At 37.7% G+C, this 15,939-nt stretch overlaps 1 protein-coding gene across 6 annotated transcripts in view; it reads right to left on the bottom strand.

The window, feature by feature from the left end:
- LOC100742462 (origin recognition complex subunit 2) overlaps nt 1–15,939 on the bottom strand; it is a 114,796-nt gene that overhangs the window by 50,947 nt on the left and 47,910 nt on the right. The gene's annotated exons all lie outside the window — the stretch shown is intronic.

The raw sequence follows: 15,939 nt of genomic DNA, 5'->3' as shown, positions 1-15,939 counted from the left end.
AACGTTCAAATACTTGTGACCAGCAGTGTATGTTTACGTCTTCGTACAATAAAGACGCCATTTTTGTGGAAATAAAATGGTACAAAATTTGATTGAAATTTTTCAGCGTTTCCCACGCGAAGACGACTACGAGCTTGTTTTCGTATCGTCGCTTTATATGTTTGGAAACGAATATATTATTATGCAAAGTTTTATGAGCAGTCGATCAACTACTACTCTTTTCGTTTTCACTCATATACGATGGATGTGGAAGTTCTCAAAAGATAATCTATTTTTCAGAGATTCGTGTGTCGTAACGTGATGATATAGGGCATCGTGAATTTTATGATAAATTCTAAAGAATACCGTTTATGACATAATGTCCCTTCGCCAATTTTTTAATTTATAACGTTCGTCGGTGAAAGACATCTTAAAAATATCCGTTGATATTTAACGCAAACTCGATACTTTTCACTGCCCTTATTTTTTAATTATTTTGTATAGTTTCTATCGCACGAGGACCAGAACATGTTCGAGGAATTTAAAAAATAGAAGGAAGAAGAAGAAAACTGTTTCAATAGCCGATTAAAGTGTATCAGTTCCCGATATCGAAAAATTCTTCGAAATATTGAGTTCCAGTGGAAATATCGGTGATATTTTTCATTGAGAAATTATTATCAGGATCCGTTGGTGGAAAGCAAGCCTGTATAGCCTCGTATGCGACAACGCCTGACTATCGTTCCACGTATTTGCATGTAATGTTCTTACATACCCTAGGTAGAAACAGCTACGCGTCTTAATCGAGCCAACTCCGTAGAAACCGTCAGCACGTGTACAGGGCACTGAATACGGACAAAGGCTGTTGAACGTACTTGCTTGCTTACTTTGACGACTGGTGTGTCGCACGTGGGACGCTAGCCTTCGGGGATAACATCCGTTTACAACGAATATAGAAAATATACTTCCTGCACTCGTGCTTTCGTAATTTATTACAAAACCGCATCGTTTTTCATTGGCTGTCAAAGTGTTGCACTTTCGACCTATCAATTTGATCTATTTATGGAATACAAACTTTTACGATTATGCAACTAAAAATTAACAAAGACAATATTTCAGTATAATTCGTTTTTGGTCTTTGCAGATATGAATATGTATATATATATATATGATACGATATATTTGTAATATAAATCAAACGACACGTAAAAAGAATACGAGCATTTTTCCATTTCTCGAAATAGCATTGTCTTTTCCCCGGGAAAGTAATAAGACTAGAGAACAATAACATTTCTGGACACGTTGAAATTATTAAGCGCTACGTTCCTATTACAGGGTAATCGAAATTCTGTCCGTGTAACACATGTTCCAACGGAGCGAGCTGACTGCTCGATTATACCGGCTAATTCGATTACTTCGACGAGCTCGAACACACTCGATCTACTCGAGAACTACATTTTATTAACCTTACACCACGCTAACAATTGTACCAGACAGAATAAAGAGAGAAAAAGAAAGGGAAGGGAAAACGAAAATATCAAATTTCTCTTATCAAATTAAATTACATTGATCAGCTATCGTAATTGGAATTCTATCTAATAATTTTTAAGTATCTCGAATTATTCAAGCAACTCCAACTGATCGTGGATCTTCAACAAGGAGAAAGAGAAAAATAGAAAGGAAAGAAAGGAAATAACAACTTAAACGTGCGTCGACGTGTGTCAGTGACGTTTGTTAGTTATGTTAACATCGTCCATAAATCGATCAGAACCGTAGGTGTTACCGAACATACGAGAAAACCAGCCGTCAGGCTATTGGAGCAGAACCACAACGAGATTCCTGCTCTATCCGCGTATTAAAGCGTCGCCGTTCTTGCATGGACGAAACTGCACGGCTCGTGATCGTTTCCAGGTTGTGGAACCGGTACGCTCTACTCCTGAAATTCTTCCACGCGAATCGGCCGGCCCTTTAAATCTCCGTTCCACTTGGAATTTCTGTTCGAGCTCTTACTGGAACCGAGCGTACGTGATAAAGAATCGAATTTTGTAAAGCAAAGGATATTCTATATCCGTGTATGTGTGCGTGATTTCATTTCCTATTTCTATTGAATATTTGTTCGCCTGTAAATATAGAACTTGGATGCGAATCCGATACGAGTCTCCTGTCTACATGTTCTAAATTTTACGAATCGATATCGTTGTCCTCGACGTCCCTGTAGCCGTCCTCCGTTTCTATAGAAGACAGACTCGAAGTATACGAGAACGAACGATTAACATTCAACAATTTCATCCGAACAGATGACAGAAATCTCTTACTTTCGTGAAAACACAAATATTGTACAGTTGCAATCTACGATCGGAACGCTCCTTTTGCTTACGACGGATAAATTCATTTTCTCAAATTTACAATTTTCTTTTCTCCGACTCTACCTGTTTAATTTCGAGTAAAAACGTTAAAATTGTCTAAGATATAACTATCATCCTTGCAAAAGGTTGATTATAAGATAATTTCGTTATATTTTGATTTTTCTAGCACTTTTTCTATTATTCAATATCCTTTGAAGTAGATCATCGTCTTTTAAAAATTAGATAACAGCAACAGATTGATCGATACATTCGAGCTAAACTTATATAAAATACATTGTGAAGAATTGGAAAGAAATTCAACTATACCTATGTTTGATATCGATCGACATGTTACACGTGACAGATGGAAAATACTCAATTCAACGTGTCAGTCTTTGTCGTAGTAGGTACGGAGGAAGTGGAAGGTTTAAATTTCCAAGAGAAGCTCAATTAAACTCGAACTTTCGCAAACTGCTATATCTCAGCGTAATCGAATGGTTCGATATCGCCGTCCTCGACATCTTGGTGGTTGTCCCTTTCCCAGACGTTTATTAGTCCGCGAACGGAGAACTTATCGTTAACCTCGATCCTCCTGAGCCACGATGTTAATACCCACTCCCACTTGTCTAACTGTACTACTAGGTCGACCAGGTGGCATCCAGACACTCGATCGATTAGAAAGATATCAATCCGAGAACAATCGCCTCCATGCATCTCGATTTTCCCTGAGAAAATTGTTTACAGATGAAGTAGGTAAGTACAAAGAAGGCGAAGCTCGTCTTTCTTCGATACTTCGAAACTTTCTTTAAAAATTTGCCAATTATTATAACCGTTAGTAGAGTAGAGTAGTGATTCTTGCTAGTTCTTTAACCAGTTAGTAACTAGAGTTATCAGATCAATAAAAATAACTAACTTCTAATTTATTATACAAATTCTAGGAAAATTTAGTAGCTAGAGAATTGAATTTTTAGTAATTTGAACGAACTTTTGTAAAATACAGGGATAAAACCTGGCTTATCTTTCTTACATGTCTTTTCATATATATATTTTATCTTGATAGAAAAATCTTTCGGAACAATATTCTCTGGTACTATACTTTGATCGTTCTCTGATCTAATATCAATAATGGACGAAGTTTGGTTCGACTGATCTGTTTAGGGATTGGCGAATATTAAAATTAAAAGGACGTAGTGCAAATAACTATCCGCCCTAATAAGCCCTATATAATTATAAATTTGTCGTCCAGTTCGCGGTTGGAGATCGCTATATACGGGCAGGTTGTCGCTCAAGAATTCTCAAGGGACGTATATAACATCGATCTTATCGTTGTTACGCCAAAATTGGCCTTCGTTAACATTATCAAGTTAAGAGAGGCCGGCCAAACTGGTTTCTCATAAATCTTCCCGATTACAGGCTCGTATGCGCTTCGATTAAATTAACATTCAACTTCGCGCGAGTCATCGACGAACGATAATCTTTGGCGCCAAAATGAACGATCCGACCAATCATCGTCACCCGATTATCATATTTCTGACATTATATTTCTCTTTTCTGATACTGTGTGTGTGCTTTGCTTTTGTTTATCGAAGAGGGCTTCGCGCTGTATACTTTCTTCGTTAGATTGAGGCCAATCTTCGCTCGTTAGATCGAGGCCAATCTTTAAATGCGTGACCGAGCTCGATGTGTCTTGATGATGGTTAACCCTTTGATTGCGAACAGCGCCTATAGGCCCTCCATGAAAGTTATCATTGTGTACTAATAGCGGTGTTTGGCGCGGGGTGTTAATTTATTTAGCAACACGTCGGATGTAGGATGATGTAGCGTAGAAGGATTTAATGCATGGTGAAGTAGAATGGGATTAGGTGACGTAGGACAGCGTATAGGGAGACGTCACGCGAATAGACGATGGTTAACAGTACGCAAAGTGGCATAAGATAATGTGGAGTTTAGCGTAATAGGTAGCTATTATACAACGAAGAATAGTAAAATGCGATGTATTGTAGTGCAACGAAGCATACAGCAACGTAAGATAATGCAACCTACCGTAGTGTAACGCACTATCATACGACTTAGTGTAATACAATGTCGTGCAACGTAACGTAGTGCAATGCAACGTATCGTAGCGTAACATTGTGTGGTATGTAATTAATAGAGTAACCTAGTCCACCAAATGTTGCTACATAGCATAATGAAACGTAGCATAGTGTACCATACCGTACGATACAATACGAGCATAGTTAAATATAGTTCAATGCGACATAGCATAATGTAAGGTAGCATAGCGTAAGTTTTTTTAAGCTTTCATTTTATATCGATAAATATGATGTTTACGTAATTTTATAAACGCGCTTTTCGGTGTAGTAAATTAGATTCGACTTGTCGATTATGTAATTTCTGTCGTAATTTCTCAATGGTGTAATCTAAAGTTTAATTCCAGGTCGAATATGTGCTTTAATACCGTTGCTCTTGCAAAAGACTGCCAACTTTTTTAGCGAGAGAGTTAATCATCGGTACGCATGACGTGTATACGAGCGAAGTTCTGATGAACTTTTTGCATCCTCGAGTTTCACCCTCGATGGCGATCAAGTTCCACATGAGATACATTCAACAAGAGAATATGTATCGATACACAAATTCTTATGTTACACGAGGTAAAGAGAAATTAACCTCAAACCTCATTAACCTCAAACCTAATTTAACTCGAATCATTTTCAAAATATTTCACAGAAATGTTCGTTTCGAAAGTTCTCCGAATTCCACTTCAAATGAAACTTCCATACCAACTATCTCTGATAATAATCTATTAATTTAAACGTAAACTTTTGCAATATAGAAATAAATTTTCTAGAGAAATTGCTCGCTAATATAGACACCGAACGTTTATACAAATTCATATTTTTATTAATATAACCGAAGAAATAAATTTGTTTCGCTGGTTAGATATCGCAACGATTACTTTACTTTCGATATTTTGTATATTCTTACGCATTGTGTCCATTCTCTACATTCTTGTACATTGAAATTTTCACTCGTCAAAATGAAATAATTATTGGAATAATACTAAGTAATAATAAGTAATTAAAATAATGAAACAAACGTCATGCTCTATTAATGATACAGCAAATATATAGGTAACCAAGGTAACAAAGCTTGTCGAAAGGCAAGTTGTCCATCGAACGACTCGATGAAATCCACGAAGAATGCGTCACTCGAAACGATATTACCAACCCATCGGGTTAATTGAACCATAACAAATTTCTCGAGGAAAGCCAAGGCTCTCACTTTCTCATGTTTTTGCTTGGCGACCGTGTAACAGGAGAATCGAATCGACCGGTACAGTTTCGAGCGAGGAAGAGAAGCATGGGATCCTGGGGACACGTTCATCCCTGGTCCCGCATTTCGGATCCTGTGACGATCCGCCTCTGTGGGTGGTAAATGGAATAAGAACGAGGGAAGAACCCCTCGTTCTTCGTCGACCTCCGCTTCGTTCTCCTCGTTCAGACCTAACCATTGTACGTACGATATACTATTATACACTACGGTTCAAAAGTATTTGGATATTTGGTAATTTTTCACAGGATGCAATTTATTGTAATTACGGACAAGAGGATTTACGATGATTTTCATTGCTTATGATTAACGCTAGGATTATTTATCGACGATTGAACGTACAAAACTTGCACCGGATGGTAGCTGTATGAGAAGATAACACAAAAGGGACAGACTTTTATTCGTGTTTTTGAACAATAACGAAGAATTTCCGTCAAAATAAACCGATTTAAATCTGTAAAGTTACTAGAGAGAATTGTAAAATAAATTAATAAGCAATCTGAGTATTCTGATAATTTTACCTAACCTAAAGCAGAATTACCTAAAGCAGAATTCACGCTGCATTCGCGTATTGATAGAGTATACAGAATATTATCGTGTGCTAAAATTTATCTTCGAAAGGTAACCTCGAAGCAAGTAATAGTTGAAGCTCGTTAAACTGATAATTTATATAGTTCAGATAGTCAGGTAATTTCAAATAACTAAAATTTAATATTGTTTCCGTAAACAGACAGTAAATGATTAATTCCCTCTTGATTTATACAATTCGGTAAAACTAACAATCTCTTGCTATACAAATCGATCGACGTACGGATTACTTGTGAGGGGTATTGTACGTATGGATCCGGTTTTAGTCGTTGCACGAGGATGCTGATCGAAGAAGAGGGTGGCAAATGTGTCCTGAAACCATCTGGGATTTCATTGTTGCCAATCCATCGACGATTCATTTTCCTCGACACTTTTCGAGGAAAAGTGGAACGGCTCTAGAGGTAAAGTGAAACCGACTTTCCAGTATTCTTCTGCGCGGCAGTTTTCTTCTTTGGGTGGGAACTTTCGAATGGAAACGAATTCGGTTGTTTGGACAAAGTGTGGATACGTGTATTATAGACGGGTCGTTGTAATTTGTTTGAATCGTAAATTAAAATTATAGTAATTATATAGAATCGTTGCAAGTATCGAATATTTCATGAATTGTGAAAAGAAAATTTCGTTTTTATCGATTATTAATATTCACGTGTATTAACACGTGTATTAACACGTGTATTATTTTGAAAGAACACAACACACGATATCAACCTATATTTATCTTTTGTTACGTGCCTACCGGCTTGATCAGGGTTGTTTTATAACCATAATGATTCTTATTATTTAACTAGGAGACATAATAGTCGACTAATGAATATAAATATAAATCTAGTGAATACATATACGTATATAAATGTTGCGCAAGTTTTGACTTCGTCCTTGCCAAAACGGTATCTTACGTTCCCTCGCGAGATTAATTAATTTTCATGCCAGGTCATGAATCAAGTTTGATTTATTTCTATACCGAAACTGTATCGATTACATTTAGAAAGTTGATTCGAACAGACATGAAACGTGTCGAACCATTAAAACAGAAATGAAACGTAATTTAAGGTGTTAAATTATAGTTGTACACGCTACTAACAGAACAGATGTAAACCTTTTGGTATCTGACAATTTCGACCAGTCTACGGGAGCCCTATTCATTCACAGTCAATCGATGGTTTATATAATCATTCCATTGCTCATAACCGACTATTACGTACAACCTATTGAAGGCTATGTACGAAACGCTACAATGATCGTAACTACGTAGACAAAATTATATAACTTGCAATACGAACGATAGAATGACGAAACGAAAACTAAGAACACAAGCTTGCATCTTTTCGTCTAAAGAAGAATTCTTTACAGAAGGACTTTGAAAATTCTATTTCATTCTTCGGTTAGAGTCTCGATTAGAATCTCGATCAGAGTCACAATTTTTGAAGATTTCTATACGCCAAAGGATTTGTCAGATCTTTTTTTAAAAGCCACTATGTTTCAAAGAACAGATAGATATTATTCTGTGCGTACGAATATCGCAACATAGAGACAATACGTAATATATCACGTATTTTGCATATTTTCATATTTTATATGCACATATCTATCGTGCAATAAATGTCACGCGTTTCTTCCATATTTAACATCCATAAACGTCAGAAGCTGAACAATAAAATTACCGACTGCAAAATACTTAACAAACTTATTCAAAAAACTCACCTCTCGCAGAAAGACGATGAAACGCGTCAAATGAAAATCTTTCAAACGATCGTTCCATCCTTTCCGTGATCCCTCCGATTTTCCTTTGATTATCGCTTGGGAACACTGATTGACTTTCTTTCTCTCTCACGTGTGAGAATGAATGAATGAATCAGAGTGATTCCCAACCGCCCTTGGAGATCTAGTAAAATGAGGCGAGGGCGAGGGCAAAGACTGGAGGGTTCGATGTCGTTGGCAAAAGGGCAGCCAAAAGAATCGAGACGTACCTATTTCGGAGGGGCCAGAGAGCAGCTCAGGCTGCGAGGGTTTACGTGCTTTGGTCAATGGATCCCTACTATAACGGTGTGCACTACCCTTCGACGATTCTTATTTCGTCCTCATTGTCCCCGACAGCATATGCCAGCCCTTTATTCCAGCTCCACGGCTTCTCTCGTAGGACAAACAAGTCTGCGCATTATCGACCTTCCACAGACCAGAATATCTATTACGCGAAGACGCGTACATCGGAGCTTTATCCAAAATGCTCGAATCGTTTTGTGTCAGTAAAATCTTTTACGTCTCTTTCACAATACGGGTGGTTAGGATAGGTATTGTGAGAAATAGGTAAACAGACGAGAAATTGATTGGCGGGAAATTCTTGGTGAACTTTTCGTTTCTTTTATATCTTGAGAGATTTTAAAATTTTTAACGCGTTTCGTTCGATGGGATTTAAAGGAATTTTACTTCACATTATAGGCTCTCGTTGGTGAAATAGAGCAAATATCGTAACTTTTTCTTAGATTAAACGACACACGTATTTTTGACCGTACTTTTGTGATTTGTAATATCTCAGTGCCGAGGGATTTTCATATCTTTCTACGCGAAGCAATTTCGTTGAATATCTTCTTCTGGATCGTTATGTGTTCTTTTCGTGCTACTTTTGCTCTCCTAATTTACCTCTAGGGATCAGAGCAGATGGATATTTTTTGATCAAACATCAAAACAAGAAGAAGGAGAAAAATCCTACGAAGAAATAATATCGTTGACGAGGGAAGTTTGATAACAGTGATCGAAGGAAACAATATCCAAGGAATCTGTGCTAAAAGTTCGTTAGACGCGACTCGTTCTCTCGCTGGTAGGCTCGTCGAGTGGGTAGCGAGCTGAGCGGCCAGGCTTTCCAACGATATTTCTGGTGGTAACTATGCCAGGGACTGCCGGGTAAGTAGTCACTATAATACGGCTTGAATCGAGTAAAAGTACATGGGTAACCTCGTGAGCGGGTTCACCATGTCGCTTTCACTCCCCGTGCCGCAATATTATCCGTCCGTTCGAGGACCAGCCTCCTCGCGCGGGCAATCCTAGATGCCGAGAACCATTACGCCGCTGGCGATCGTCGTCCGACGATTCGATGACGATTCAAAGAACGTAAATCACTAGGCCAGCTGGTGAGGACCTGATGATATTTGCGGAACACGAATCATTTATAGAGACGGGAGTGATGGCTTGCGTCGCTTTAGCGTGGTTTCTTCAGATTCGATCATGAGCCTCGACAAAAGGTCGTGGTTGAGAGGATCGTAGAATGTAACGAGAAACGTGGAAATAGGATTTTACCATGGCGCGTGTTCTCGTTTCCTTTCTATTTTAATTCTTTTTATTTTATTCGCTTGTTCTTGCTTGACGACTTTTTACTTCCATCGCAGACCCGTTTAATTAAATCTACTACTTGTGTAAGAAGAGTTTTAGATGAGTGTAGAAAGCTTCGGGAAACTGTTTAGTAAATTTTAATCCCGCGTTAATAAACTTTAGAGTTTACTATCGCGAAAGAAGTTTATCACGTGTCCAATTGAATTTTCAATTTTGCTAATAAAGAAAGATAGATACGAAGTATAGCCGTATTAGCTTGCCGCGATATTTCGAAATTTCAAATAACGAGAGCTTCAAAGCACTCGTATTCCATCGTCAGCGTTCAACGTCAAAGGTACGAGCATTAAACTGCTTCGATGCTCCTTCATTCTTCTCTATTTTCGAATATTCGGCTCCTAAGCGTCTTTCTCAAAAGAACACATGCTGTGGTGCCCCGACAGAAGCTACCAATAGCACGAGACTAACCTTCTTTTTATTCTCTCTACATCGTATCGATGATCCAGATTGGTCGCCGTCTTGACGAGCCCATCAATCTGCTCGTAGACACATCTTTTTAGAAGGATAAGCTAGCGAATATCTCTGGTATTTCGTCTATTCGAACTTTCCTTTACATGGTCGAAAACCTTTACTCGAATTGTAAAATGTCAAGCAATAAAAATGTATTTATTCTTAAATTTCATTTTTACCACTCTTCGTATATTTGCGTTACAGGTGCAAAAATTTCCAACGATAAAACAACAAATATCTATCGATTCTTCTTCTCGTTCCTCGCAATTTTCTCATTTTATTCGTTCATTCGTCGCTAAAAGAAGAATTCAAGCTTCCACGTGATCGCCTTCGCTGTGGATTGTTAAAGAAGAGGAGTGAAAAGGATAATGAAAAGGTGAGAGATTCAGAGAGGAAGGGAAGAGAAAGACAGAAGAGATTGGTGGTGCAAAAAACCGGCGGAGGCAGAGAAATAGATAGTCGAGACAGTCCATTAAGCAGCGAGTGCAATCCTGGACGAACAATCGAAATCCATGCTAATCGTCGAGTGTAGTAAAATGTAGCCAGACGTGGTTGAAATAGACGCGAGAGCGAGAAAGTTGCGAGCCTAGGAGAAGTCGCCTTTGTTTCTCGCCATTATCGCATTAAACGGAGGACCTTTCTCAAGGACCATCGCCGACATTATTCCTGGAAACCGATTATTTCAATCTTTTTAGTTATACAAGGGAATAGAACCCACCGTTTTTTCAGATCGCTGAATCACACCGATTGTTTGCTACGTGACAGTAACTCTTGGAATTTTTATCACATATAGCGAGAAACATAATTGATTTAAAAATATGTTTTCTATAAATCATTTTATATAGACATTAACGTCGAAACGAAGTATATATATGTCGGAGATGAAAGAACATCGGGGCCTCTCTTTTGGAATGTTGGAGAAAACTCCGATACCCTAGTCCAGAATTTACTATACTACTACTATTTACTATACTACTATTTACTATAGCTACACTTAAGTAATAAAACTAAGAAATAGTTGTAATGTTCTAATCCGATTATGGGTGTTCAAGGTTTATGACGATGCGCTTGGGCTCGAAGTGATATAACGAGTCACTGAACGTAGTACACGGGAGAGACGTGTACCTAACAGAGGTATGTAATAATTATATAGCTTTCCTTAAAATCAAAGATTGACCCGAGAAGTGGGGAGAGGACTATATAAGGGCAGTTCCACTTGGACTGAGGTAGAGTCCATTCAGAGGAGTACTACTTGCACGTAGAGTGAAACCAGCATCGTGTATCACATCGCATTCGTCGTTCCGTTGGCCATGGATTCGTTATCGAACCTGAATTCATTGTCATCGACATCTCGATCATCCGATCGCCGCTGTTACTTGTAACCTCTTGTAATAATCACATTTGTACTAATAAATATCAGCTATAACCGCGATGGCAAATTCGAGTGAAGGTTCGTCAAACGCCCAAAATTCCAACATTAATCCGCATATAAATATATAAGAAATAAAGATACAATATTGATTAATTTCGTATATTTGCAACTAACCCAAATAATTTTATAACGAGAAATTTGGTAACAAGAAATACAGAAAAATTCTATTTCATCGATAAATCTTTATGCCTGTAACAAATACATCGTAATATTCCAAATCACCCCTTACCATACATTTCTTAAACGGCTATAAATGTCAGAAAAATTACGGATAAAACGCACACGTTGTGACATTTCTAACCTAAGAATAACTTACGAATTTTCCTTGATCCGAGCTGGATAATTTTACCATTCCGAGTCAGCCAGCATGAATGATCTATCGGTTACAGAACGGCCAAGGGAGATAAGGAAAGAAAGAAAGAAGCAGACGAAGCGAGACAGAAGATCGATAAAATAATAATTCTGCAAGTGCAACAATTCGGAAAATATCCATTTGTATAATTTATAAATATGCTGTATGAATATATGTATAGAATGCCTAAAGTATAGGGGAAGCTAAAATACGTATAGCGATTCTATTTAAGATTAAGCGATCTCAAGGGGCCACACAACATTTCCTTCGCAATTCTTTTCAGTCAATTTACCTTGGTATATCCTATTTTTTAACGGTTTTTTATAATTTTTTACAATTTGCTGAAATTCTAAGAAAACGAAGTATTTATAGCATCGTGATTAGAATACCTACCGTCTTTGATTTGCGTGGTAGACTTTAGCAGAGTGTCTACATATATATTAGTCTAGTTATATTTTGTACACTTTCAAAAAAATAACACGTATACGGATTATCTGATTTACGTTTCTCAATAATGCTGCGTTTACGAAACTTTGATGCGTTGCTTCACTGCTTGATTCTTAATGGATGGAAACGTTAAACGAATCGCTGAAGGTGGCCAGAGATAATTTTTCGAGAAAATAAGGGGGGAAAATCGAGCGAAATGGCCTCGATTGTTTTGTGAAAGGGAAATAGGGAAAAAATCGAGGCCGCTGGAAAAACAAACCGATACTTTGTTGTTAAAGGCCCAACCAGTGCATTATGTCATCGCTGGCTTCAATTACATATTCGCACGAGCGAAACTGCACGCTCGTTTTCGAAACGTTCACTCGTTAAATATTGTTGTTGAATCAACAAGCTCGGTTAACAAAGAATTATTGTGCATCTGGTAACGAGCTACAGCCCGTTGCAAAAGTACGGTTCGTTCTATACCTTGTGCTTTGAATGTTGCGTAATTGTTTAACGAAAAATGAAGAACCGTGTTACGACATGTAGCTGTGAGATTTACTACTTGTCGAATAAGATTGTAGAAAAGTTTTATTTCTTGCTTACGATTGTTCATATTAATCAAACATTAGAAAATTGGGTATCTGACGATTTATGGACGATTATGATATTTGTAAGCTTGTAAGGATTATACAAATAAATCGTACTAACGTTACCTGTCAGAGTATCGACACAATTGAAATTATTGCTTCCATATTTGCCTAGATATGAAGGAATCCAGTTGCCTCGCTATACCTTGCACAAGTGTAACAATTTGTTTGTCTACCGAATCAGACTGCAAAAGTCTATTTGAGATATCTCAATTTCTATTTCTCTACATTTTAACATCATTTGATATTTGCTATACGATATAGAGATTAAAAGAGAGAGAGAGAGAGGGAGAGACAAAATGATAAGAAACATTCTGAAAAACTAAGTTTGTAGTCGTGTTACATTTGATTTTCTACAAATTATTACCTGTGCTGTAAAAAATATACCACAGTTTCTCTCTGGAGAAAAGTGAAAGTTGAACTGGATTAACGACTACGATTAGCCAGCATCTATTTTTTAAACATACGTATAGCGATTATTATTAAAAGAAAATACTGTCAACATTCGTTCGAATATCAGAGATAATCTAAAAATTTACAGGACCACGAAAAATATTCCGAAGATTTTCGCTATCAAAGTCAAAATACTCGTAAAAACGCAGGGAATATTCCAATTATTCGATTTAAAGAAGAAAACACTCGAAATATCGACACCATACACGGGAATATAAAAGCGTCGAAAGTAATTCACACGAACGCGTGAAATATTAAAAATATTCGCAACCAGAAATATCCCTGACGTTCACTCTAAATCCCGACATGAAGTTTTAAATGATGTTTCTAGGTCGATCTAATAACGTTTCAAGGTGCAACATCGTTGAAAGGATCCCTTATAAAGATTCTCGGCGTGAAGCTAACGCGTACCAGCAGCACCCGACAGTCTGGGATCACCAATTGCTATGAATTCATAAACTTCCCCCTCACCTCGTGAGACCAGAGAATATGTAGAAGCTGTATTACGTACACATCGATACAGGAAAAAGATAAATGTGCCACATTTGCATATAATTTATCGCCGCAGTTCATTTTCATTGAAATGTATTTTATTGTTTCTTAATGAGAATCTTACGAAGTGTTGACATTCCTTTAACTCATCACGGTTTAAAAGAACCTTGAAATAAAAAAGAGAAAAAGAGAAAAGACAGAAGAACGTACTATTTGTCTGATGGATTAATTTCTAATTATGTATATGACACGAGGAATAACAACTACGATTGGCATATTTCGTAATTGATCCTTGAAACATCGACAAGTTTAATGTTTTACGCTTTGTACATATGTAATTCGTATCGCTTAATACATGCACCGTGAACGCTTCATTAATCTACAGCTCATTATTGTCGCTTCCAAATACGTGTCATGGTATCTTTCTTGAAAAGTGAAAGTCCTTTTAATTCGTAACTCACGATATCATAGAGTACGACACGAAAATTATATATTATCTTTGATGCAAACACTTGAAAGGTTCAAGGAACACGAAACCTATATAATTTAACATTTGGTTGCGCGATATTAAATTTCAAAAACATAATAATTCAACTAAAAAAAACTTTGAATAATTTAAATAATACATATTTTATACGTTTTATAAATCTATGCGAAAGGTATTCAATGTTTGTTCAGGTTGTATACCGTTTGAGTAAAACGAAACGAGTATGCTCATCAGAAGCAGTTAACAGGTTAATAGAAAGCAGACGACTTTCCTCTGGCGCATACCAAAGTACATAATAACGAAAGCATAACAGAAAAACGACGAATCTCTCAAACTTTCCAGCATTGTCTGGAATATAGCGTGGCCAGGCAATGATAGGGAACGCTTGGGTCTGCTTTAAAGGGACGTTTTTGTGGTCGGTCACTGCGACCTTAGTGCAAAACAGGTACCACGTCTGCTTCATTGTGTGTGATACGCTTTAAACGGGCCATTTTACTACGGGAACATTTTTACTGCTTTGTCATGCCGGTGTATACCACCGTAGGTAAGATAAAGCATCCTCCTTCTTCTTTTATATCAACTTGAATGCTGACAGTTTCACGAAACTTTTTTCCCAGACGATATATCTTATCAGTTCTTTTCCACTGGTAATCTCCTATATCTACGATCTTAATTATTCGTAGAATTTATGGAACTAAATGATACGAATCGTAAAATTGACTATGATACTGATCTACGGAAGACTCCGATATTATTAGTTTGAAATAACGCACGTAACGTTAAAGGGTTCGATTGCTGAAACGTTTCTTCGACTTTCCCTCGTGTTCGACTGCAACAATATTCATCGTTGCTCGCTACGATCCGGCACGATTTCCTCCGTCACGCGACAATGTATACGCTATACACAGTCAGAGACGTCGGTATTAAAAAAACGACGTCGAGTTCGTTTCGAGAACGGAACGAACGAGAGAAAGGAGATTTGCGTTTCAGATTTCTGCAAAATTCGTCCCAGATACGAGCTGTCGGTACGATGCGCGTTTGCACTCTATCTGAACCGTTTCCCTTGTTTTCCCGCGTGTTCAGAAAATAGAAGGAGCTTCATGAGGATTATTCCAGGAAGATCGATGCATCGAAGATGCACTGAAGATACAGAAACTCGCAATACCTGTACATTTTGCGTTTCTAATTTAAGTCCGTTTTAACTAAACGATATTATCCATAAAAATTTAATACGGATAACATCGTCAATGGTACAATAGCATCTCTACAGTGATACTCGAAATGTGCTCGTCGATTCCCACGAGTCGCTCTTAAAAGCAACCGCTCGTAACTAAAATAACGGTGGAAAGTAACGCAATCTCACGTGGAGCACGCCTCCTTAACAACGATTGCCCATGACGCGATCCGGCTGAATCGAGTTTGTCTATGCGATGATGAAGCGACTGCAGAATCTCGACCGACGATATCGAGAGGCACTTCCACCATGCCCTACTTCTATGACATCACAAACGTGCCTCCTCTTGTCCCTGATTCACGATCGAATTCCGTTAAAACCGCGAGGCAGATGATGCATATCG

Source organism: Bombus impatiens, unplaced genomic scaffold (assembly GCF_000188095.3).
Source record: "Bombus impatiens unplaced genomic scaffold, BIMP_2.2 scf_0151, whole genome shotgun sequence".
NCBI lineage: Eukaryota > Metazoa > Arthropoda > Insecta > Hymenoptera > Apidae > Bombus > Bombus impatiens.
Note: the sequence above shows the minus strand (reverse complement) of the source record. Positions and strands in the feature narration are given on the sequence as shown.